The sequence below is a fragment of the Cynocephalus volans genome, chromosome 6 (assembly GCF_027409185.1).
Source record: "Cynocephalus volans isolate mCynVol1 chromosome 6, mCynVol1.pri, whole genome shotgun sequence".
NCBI lineage: Eukaryota > Metazoa > Chordata > Mammalia > Dermoptera > Cynocephalidae > Cynocephalus > Cynocephalus volans.
The window spans coordinates 147,055,263-147,062,868 of NC_084465.1; the positions used below are offsets into that span (position 1 = coordinate 147,055,263).

Genomic DNA, 7,606 nt, shown 5'->3' on the forward strand with positions numbered 1-7,606 from the left:
CTTCATATGTGACATCCTCTGCATGCTGGCACAGGGGCTGGGTCCCCAAGTCATTGGGCAGCCTCACTCCTACAGCTTTCCTGGTTTCAGGTCATGCTTCAGCTCTTCCAGGCTGGTGTCCCACTGTGGTAGCTCTACAAGTCTGGGCTCTCTATGGTGGTCCTGCTCCCATGACTCCACTAGGTGTGGCCCTGGTTTAGTTTACCATACTGTGCCTTTTCCATGTCATATAAAAGGAATGCTGTTATAGCCTGAGGAAGGTTTTTTTAAAATTATTATTATTTGTAAAATTTGATGTCTTCTTTGTAAAATTGAGAAATTATACTTGCTTTCCAGTGTCCTAAATTCAAAAGTTTCTACAGTGCTCGGTGCAGGTTAAGCACAGATTAAGCCTTCAAAGTTGTGTGATTTCATTATTATGAGCTACATAGTTTACAAAACTGTGTTCTCTGTACTTAACTTTCTTGATTTTGTGATAAGAGGTAATGAATGATGAGGGAGAAGATTTAAATGAGATACAAATGATTGTCAAGTCACTTTACCCTATGGAGTGCTATGAAAATGTGAGTTAGCATGGAAAATAATGGAGAGAGGTTGGATGTTGTTTGCTCTTTAATAAAACACTGCAGTATGATGGTATTTTTTCCTCTTCCCTAGCTGGTGCTTGAAGTCTAGAAGTGGAAAGGATACCTGCGAAAAGTAAAAAAGGCTTTTGGTGATTTGTGAATCATTAATACAAAAAGCTTCCATGCTCTCCTATAAAACACATCAACATTTTCCCTCTTTGAGGATGTCAAACATGTCTTCTTTTCTACTGAAAGTTACTCAAATTGATACTCTATGTTCTGGAGCTCACCTCCAAACCACAAAAATGATCAGTCATCCCAGTTCTCTCCCCACTATGTCTACTGCTGCTGCTTTACCTGTTAGTTTTAGCTCCACTCACTTTTTTCTGCCTTCTAGATAAGAACTTTTAGGATTCCCAGAGAATTATATTCATGATCCGAGAGCAATCAATCCAGACCAAAGCCTGGCTTCCTGAAACACTCACCAAAACCACCAAACACAAGACCAAATCTGATAACAAATCCTTTCAAACATCCTCTGCCTGATATAATCCACAGTTCTCCGGCACATATTCAAATAGCTGTGACTCAGTAAGCCAATTTTCTTTGACTACCACTGTGATCATGGGTTTTGGCTAAAGGGTACTGACAAAACCATTGTTTAAGCTTTTCTTATTAATGATGAATAAGAAATCATTTTAAGGGCCAATGTACATATATAACAATAATAAATAAAATTTACATAACAGAAAAATACCTACACTTGTACATACCCAGTAATACTGATTCAGAATGCACAGTGCTTAAATTAATGAAATTACAAAGTTGATTTGAAATCCATAGTTAATAATTCTCTCAGCAAGTGAAAAATAAAAAGAATAACACATAAGTGTTATGGGTTGAATTGTGTTCCCTCCAAATTCGTATGTTGAAATCCTGGCCCCCAGTACCTCAGTATGTGGCCTCATTCAAAAATAGTGTTGTTCTAAATGTAATTACTGAAGATGAGGTTGTACGGGAGTAGAGTGGGGCCCTACAACCCAATGTGAGTGCTGTCAGTATAAACAGAACATCATATGAAGAGATAAACATGCACACAGGTAGAATGCCATGTGAAAACTAGTTATGCTGCCACAAGCCAAGGAACTGCCAGAAGCTAGGTGAGGCCTGAGCAGATCCTTCCCCAGTATCTTCCCAGGGAGCATGGTCCTGCCAATACCTTATTGTTGGTCTTCTGGCTCCAGGACCATAAGAAAAAAATTATGTTGTTCTGAGCCACTCAGTACTTTGTTATGGCAGCCCTAGGAAACTAATATAGTTAGCATACAACTAATTCGAAAACATATTAAAGAGGATATTTCTATGAAATATCTGTAGAAGGTTTTCCTTGAAAAAAGTCTACATTGTTTTGATGATACATTATCAAACATAGTAATTAAACCCATATCAAGGAACTGCATTCAGCTCTGAATAACAGAAATCTCTCAAAATCTAATATATGAGGAAGGTATTTGTTCTCAGGTAGGACTGGGTCAACACACTTAGAAATACAATATGGGAACAAACTCCCATGTGTTGTTTTCTTGTTTTGCTTTGACATTGTAGCTTTTTCTTGGTGGAATCAGAGTCACAGAGCCACTAGAAGTACTAAGAGAACAAGATGCCCACCATACAAATTAGACCTTATACAAATATGTTAAGATCTAGAGAGGGGAATCAGAACATCAGAGATTGCCAACCATGACAGTCTGAGTCAGTGGTCTGGAGGACATGCAGGGTTTGCAGGAAAATTCAAACTGTGGGTGTCTTGCCACACAGATGTATCCTTGATACTAAGTTATGGAGAAGTCTGTGGAAGATTATACCTTTGACAAAATGGAAATCAAGCACTTGGTGTTTGTTTTGATGATACTCTTGATTGGCAGGGCCAAGAATCCAGAAAATAAGCTGAAGGCTTCTATCCACAAAGCCCACATGCATCTGTCTATTTTCATTTATAGGGATCTTAAAAACAGTAGTGGTTTCTTCATTTCTTCCTTCTAAATCTCATGCAAGTGAGGCTATTGGTGAATTCAAATATGGAACCATAAAGGGCAGGGATTCTGGTAAACACAGTTCCTAACATTATCCACATCAACATAACACAATCCAGAAGGTCTATCTCCCACTCTAGATTTCATTGTCATATCACAGGTGCCTATTAAGTCAAAGCCTATTGTCCAATTCACACAAGCAAGGACAAACAGCAAAGGGCCAAGGCTGAAAACAACAATTCACTTGAGACTGCACTCTTTGAAGAATGTTGCATAATTACAAATTTCTGCCAATTATTTGCTAGGAAAATGGAATAAGTCTCCTTTGACCAAAACAACAACAACCAAAACCAAAACAAAAACAAAAAAACCCCAACAAAAAACCAAAAAACTCTCCTAGTAAGAAAGGTGGAAAATATAATATGCAAGTGATATCCAATGTCTGCTCCACTAAGTCAGTAAAAAAGAAAAAGGAAAGAAAAGAAATACTTAAGTGTCATTGTTCCAATAACCCCTATTTACAGAACAGTTTAAGAAACTAAATACAAATTAGGCCAGCTGCCAAAATTAAAACAAAAAAGAAACTAAATAAAAATTAAACCTACATACATATTAAAAGTACACTTCAAATCACCCATGAGTCCAATAAGCTATAAAGAAAAAAGTTTTATTTATGAGTTGTAAGAAAAAACAATACCTGCCAAAATTCATGTACTATAGTAAGAGTACTTAGAATAATTTTTTCCCTAAATGTTTATTTGTGAATAAACTATAAACACACTCCTTAAGCTTTAAGGATGAGGTACTCATAAAAGCAATATCATATTTACAGTGTTTATAAGATTATTCTCATGGTGTGAGTTTTCTGAAGGACTACACATTAATTCATCTGCACAAAGATGTGTCCCATACCTCACTTATACTGTTTTTCTGCAGTGTGTATTCTCACATGTCATCTTAATGATGAGGAACAACTGAAGGCTTTCCCACACTGCTTACATGTATAAGGTTTCTCTCCAGTATGCAGTCTCATATGTACTTGTAAAGATGATGGGCATTTGAAGACTATCCCACATTCCTTACATTCATAAGGTTTCTCTACAGTGTGTGTTCTCATGTGTTGTTGCAAGAGTTCAGGCCAACTGAAGGCTTTCCCACACTGCATGCATTCATAGGGCTTCTCTGCAGTGTGTCTCCTCATGTTTTTGTAAGAATATGTGGCAATAAAAAGCTTTCCCACACAGCTTGCACTCATATGATTTGTTTTCAGGATGCATTCTCATGTGTTCTTGAAAGCAGGCAGACAAACTGAAGGCTTTCCTACACTGCTTACATTCATAGGGTTTCTCTCTAGTGTGTGTTCTCATATACTTTCATTAAAGATACGGGCCAATTAAAAGTTTTCCCTCACTGTGTGCATGCGTAGGGTTTTTCTCCAGTGTGCACTCCCATATGTCCTCAAAAGGATGAGGGATGACTGAATGTTTTCCCACATTGGTTACATTCATAGGGCTTCTCTCCACCATGAGTCCTATCATGCCTCTGAAAGGATTGGGGATAAACGGTTTTCCCACACTGTTTGCATTCATAGGGTTTCTCTGCAGTGTGCATTATCACATGTCTTTGAAAAGCTGAGGAATAAATGAAGGCTTCCCCACATTCCTTATGTTAATATGGCTTCTCTCCACTGTGTGATATCATGTGTCTTCAAAAAGTTGAGGAATAACTGAAAGCTTTCCCCCAATCCTTACATTTATGTGGCTTCTCTCTAGTGTGATTTCTCACATGACTAGTAAGTCTTGAAAAATCAATGAAGGCTTTCCCACATTGCTCACATTCATAGGTTTTCTCAGCAGTGTGAATACATAGATGCCAATTGAGGGAAGATGTACAAGGAAAGGTTTTCCCACATAATTTACAAGCATAGGGTCTCTCTCCATTGCGGGTTCTATCATGTGTTCTTAGGTGTGAATGATATCCATAGGCCTGCCCACATTCCTGGCATTGATATGGTTTTTGTCTAGTATGAACTTTGATGAGACTCTTGAGGGATGCATGATGCATGAAGACTTTTCCATATGCACTGTACCCATACTGGTTTAGTCCGGTAGGAATTTCCTTGTATGCATTAAGATTTGGATCTGGCTGAAGGCTTCTCCACAGTGATCATTACTTTCACAGAGTCTCTCCACCATGTAATTTCTAGTAAAAATGAGAAGCATGTTATTAATGAATTGATTAACAATTATTTATTAGCATTTGTTAATAGGTATTAGGATTGCATTTTAACCATTTTCATTGAAAGTGTAGGTTTTCTACCCTATCTGCATTGTTTGAAAAGGAATAAATTGAATGCTCTGCAAGAGGGTTTGACCACTGCTATTATTAAAGGTGTTTCTTATATATGGGGTTTCTAGATAATTGTTTCTAACTGAATTATGTTTCCAACACTCAATGTCTAAGTCACATTTAAAGAAATATTTTTTGTAAAAATTCTGTGAATATATTTCGAGCTAGGTTTATATGAGTTTTCTGTTTGCTACCTTTTTAAATTTCGTAATTTACTGAGTAAGATTCTCTCCTGAGATACTGCTTTCTCTTGAGTGCATCTCACCTTAGATTTCTCCCCTGCTTTGCATGTTGATCTTCAATGCTAAAGTCTTCTCAAATTTTTCCTAAAACAGAGGCCCCTGGAATCATTTCTGCTGAACTTTGCTACTTTAGGTTCCTTAGTTACTGTTTCTCCATAAATACCCTGCTGAGAAACTGACCCATTAGCCATAAATTGAGTTTCATCATCTGAAACAAAAAAGTGAACACATTTTATGAGAAACAAGGCACCTGTTAGCCAAAAAAGACAAAGGTATTTAGCCCTTTCAGGACTTCATCAAGCACAATGGGTCAAAATGGCAAGAAATTTAATGAATACAATAAAATCCTCACTGGACTGCAAAAACAAACTTCCTGGGGCCATGAAACATATCCATAAGGATGGCACTAAGGGAGCTTTCTTTATAGGAAGAAAATCTCCCTTTAAAACATAGATTCTCATTCTCACAGAAAAACTATTAGATTCTCGCTCCATGACAGCCATGACCATGTCTGTTTTACTTACCAGTGTACTCTACTGCCTTTCCACATTCCAAGTCTTGGAACAGGCTTGATGTATAGGAAATACTTGATCACTAAATGACTAAGTGAAGGAATGATGCTATCCTTACCTACTGAGACCGGGTTCTGAAAGGTTTTGAGCATCACATCTCTGTAGTGGTCCCTCTGAGCAGAATCCAGCAAAGCCCACTCCTCCAGGGTGAAGTCCACAGCCACATCCTCAAAGACCACTGAGTCCTGAAACCTCCAACACATGTGCAGGAGCATGGCTGAGACTGGCAGCAGGGGCACTGTACTCCATCCATACAGAGTGCACACAAGATGCTGTCACCTCCAAAAATCTGCCCTGTGGCACTTGTCAGACCTCTTCCTCTGTCTACGTTTGCTTCCTCATAGGTTTAACAGCACCACTAACACATTAAACTGGTCTCTACATCTTCACTAGGACCACTTCAGGACTTATTCCTCTCTATCAAAAGGGTTTAGACCACATTGGAGATATCAAAGAAATGCTTTACAGATGAAACAAATATTTGCATTTTAAGGCCACCAGTCCCTTGTGACACAAACTATTTTCAGCCCCCTCTCTGCTGCACACTACATCACTCAGCACTCCATGAGCACAAAGTCAAACTCAGATGAGGTTTTAAGGTTCATCAAAGCACACTGCAGGACTGGGAACTTTTCCTTCTGTTCCCTTCCCCACACAGGAGGCCAAGGGGCCTGTGGGGACCCAACTTGCAACAAGGACCAGGAAGCCACAGTGTCTTAAAGAACTCCAGGCCCAACTGCTGAATGAAAACATTCTTTTAGAGAAGCACTAACTTTAATTTACTCATGTAATAATTATCATAGATTCAGCCTCTACTGTTTCCCTCTGTGCATTTTCATGGAAATAGCAAGTTTTTGAGAAATCAGACCTCAGGAAAGAAGGAAAAGGTGTGAGAATTTAGACCTCAGCACAGTTCCTACACTTCTGAGCCTGAACCTCAATGCTGAAGGCCACCAGTGTTTTTCTAATTCATCTTTGAGTTCTCTCTCTCTCTCTCTCTCTCTCACACACACACACACACACACACATACACAGAGTACACACAGAGTAAGGGTATATAATTCCCAAACAGCTCTCCACCAGAGCCATAAAAGTGTATTCTTGCTAGCCTCAGGGATAAGGTTAAAAGCCTCACTTTGTGAAAGAGTTAACTGAAGCCCAAAACATTTGACTGTGAATTTACCATATGACAAAAGACATGAAAGATTAAGCAGTGCCTTCCTATAAAACACTCCCTTATCTCAAGTTCCAGGAGAAAGTGACTCCCACCACATCACCCTAGAGGCTGCCCTCTCAATTTCTCATGTCCATATCTCATATTGGGCACACGAGCATGACAGCCCAAGCCCTGGGCAGAGGAACCACTGAGACATGGTGACTTTAAACTCTGGTTTCTAAAGAAAGATCATCAACCCACTAACATCAATGAGCAGGGAACAGAAAATACTGTCACGGAAAAACTCTGATGCTAGCATTTACCTATTCTGCAGCAGAATAAGGGAACACCCTATTTTTGGTACAGGGAATGATAGAAGTCCCCTGGGTCCACCTCCACTGTTCCTAGTACAGTGCATCTATAGTGTTTTCTCATCATAAAGTTCCCTTGCTTAGTGTGCAGAAAAGAGTTAATACTGTAGACCTTAGACGTTATCTTCAGAAAGTCTTGCTGACAATGATGCCCTTGGCTAGTGCTGTTGGATTGAGTTGTGCCTCTCAAAGTCCATATATAAGAAACTCAACCCCCAGTGTGATAATGTTAAGAGAGTGGGAAATCCTATTATGGTTAATAAAAAGTGGGGCCTTGAAGACGTGATTACATTGTGAGGACCATGCCATAGTGAATG

The 7,606-nt window shown here is 39.0% G+C and overlaps 1 pseudogene; it reads right to left on the bottom strand.

Moving 5' to 3' along the window:
• Positions 1-3,405: 3,405 nt before the first annotated feature.
• Positions 3,406-5,977, bottom strand: LOC134381075 (zinc finger protein 555-like; annotated as a pseudogene).
• Between the last annotated feature and the right edge of the window lie 1,629 nt (positions 5,978-7,606).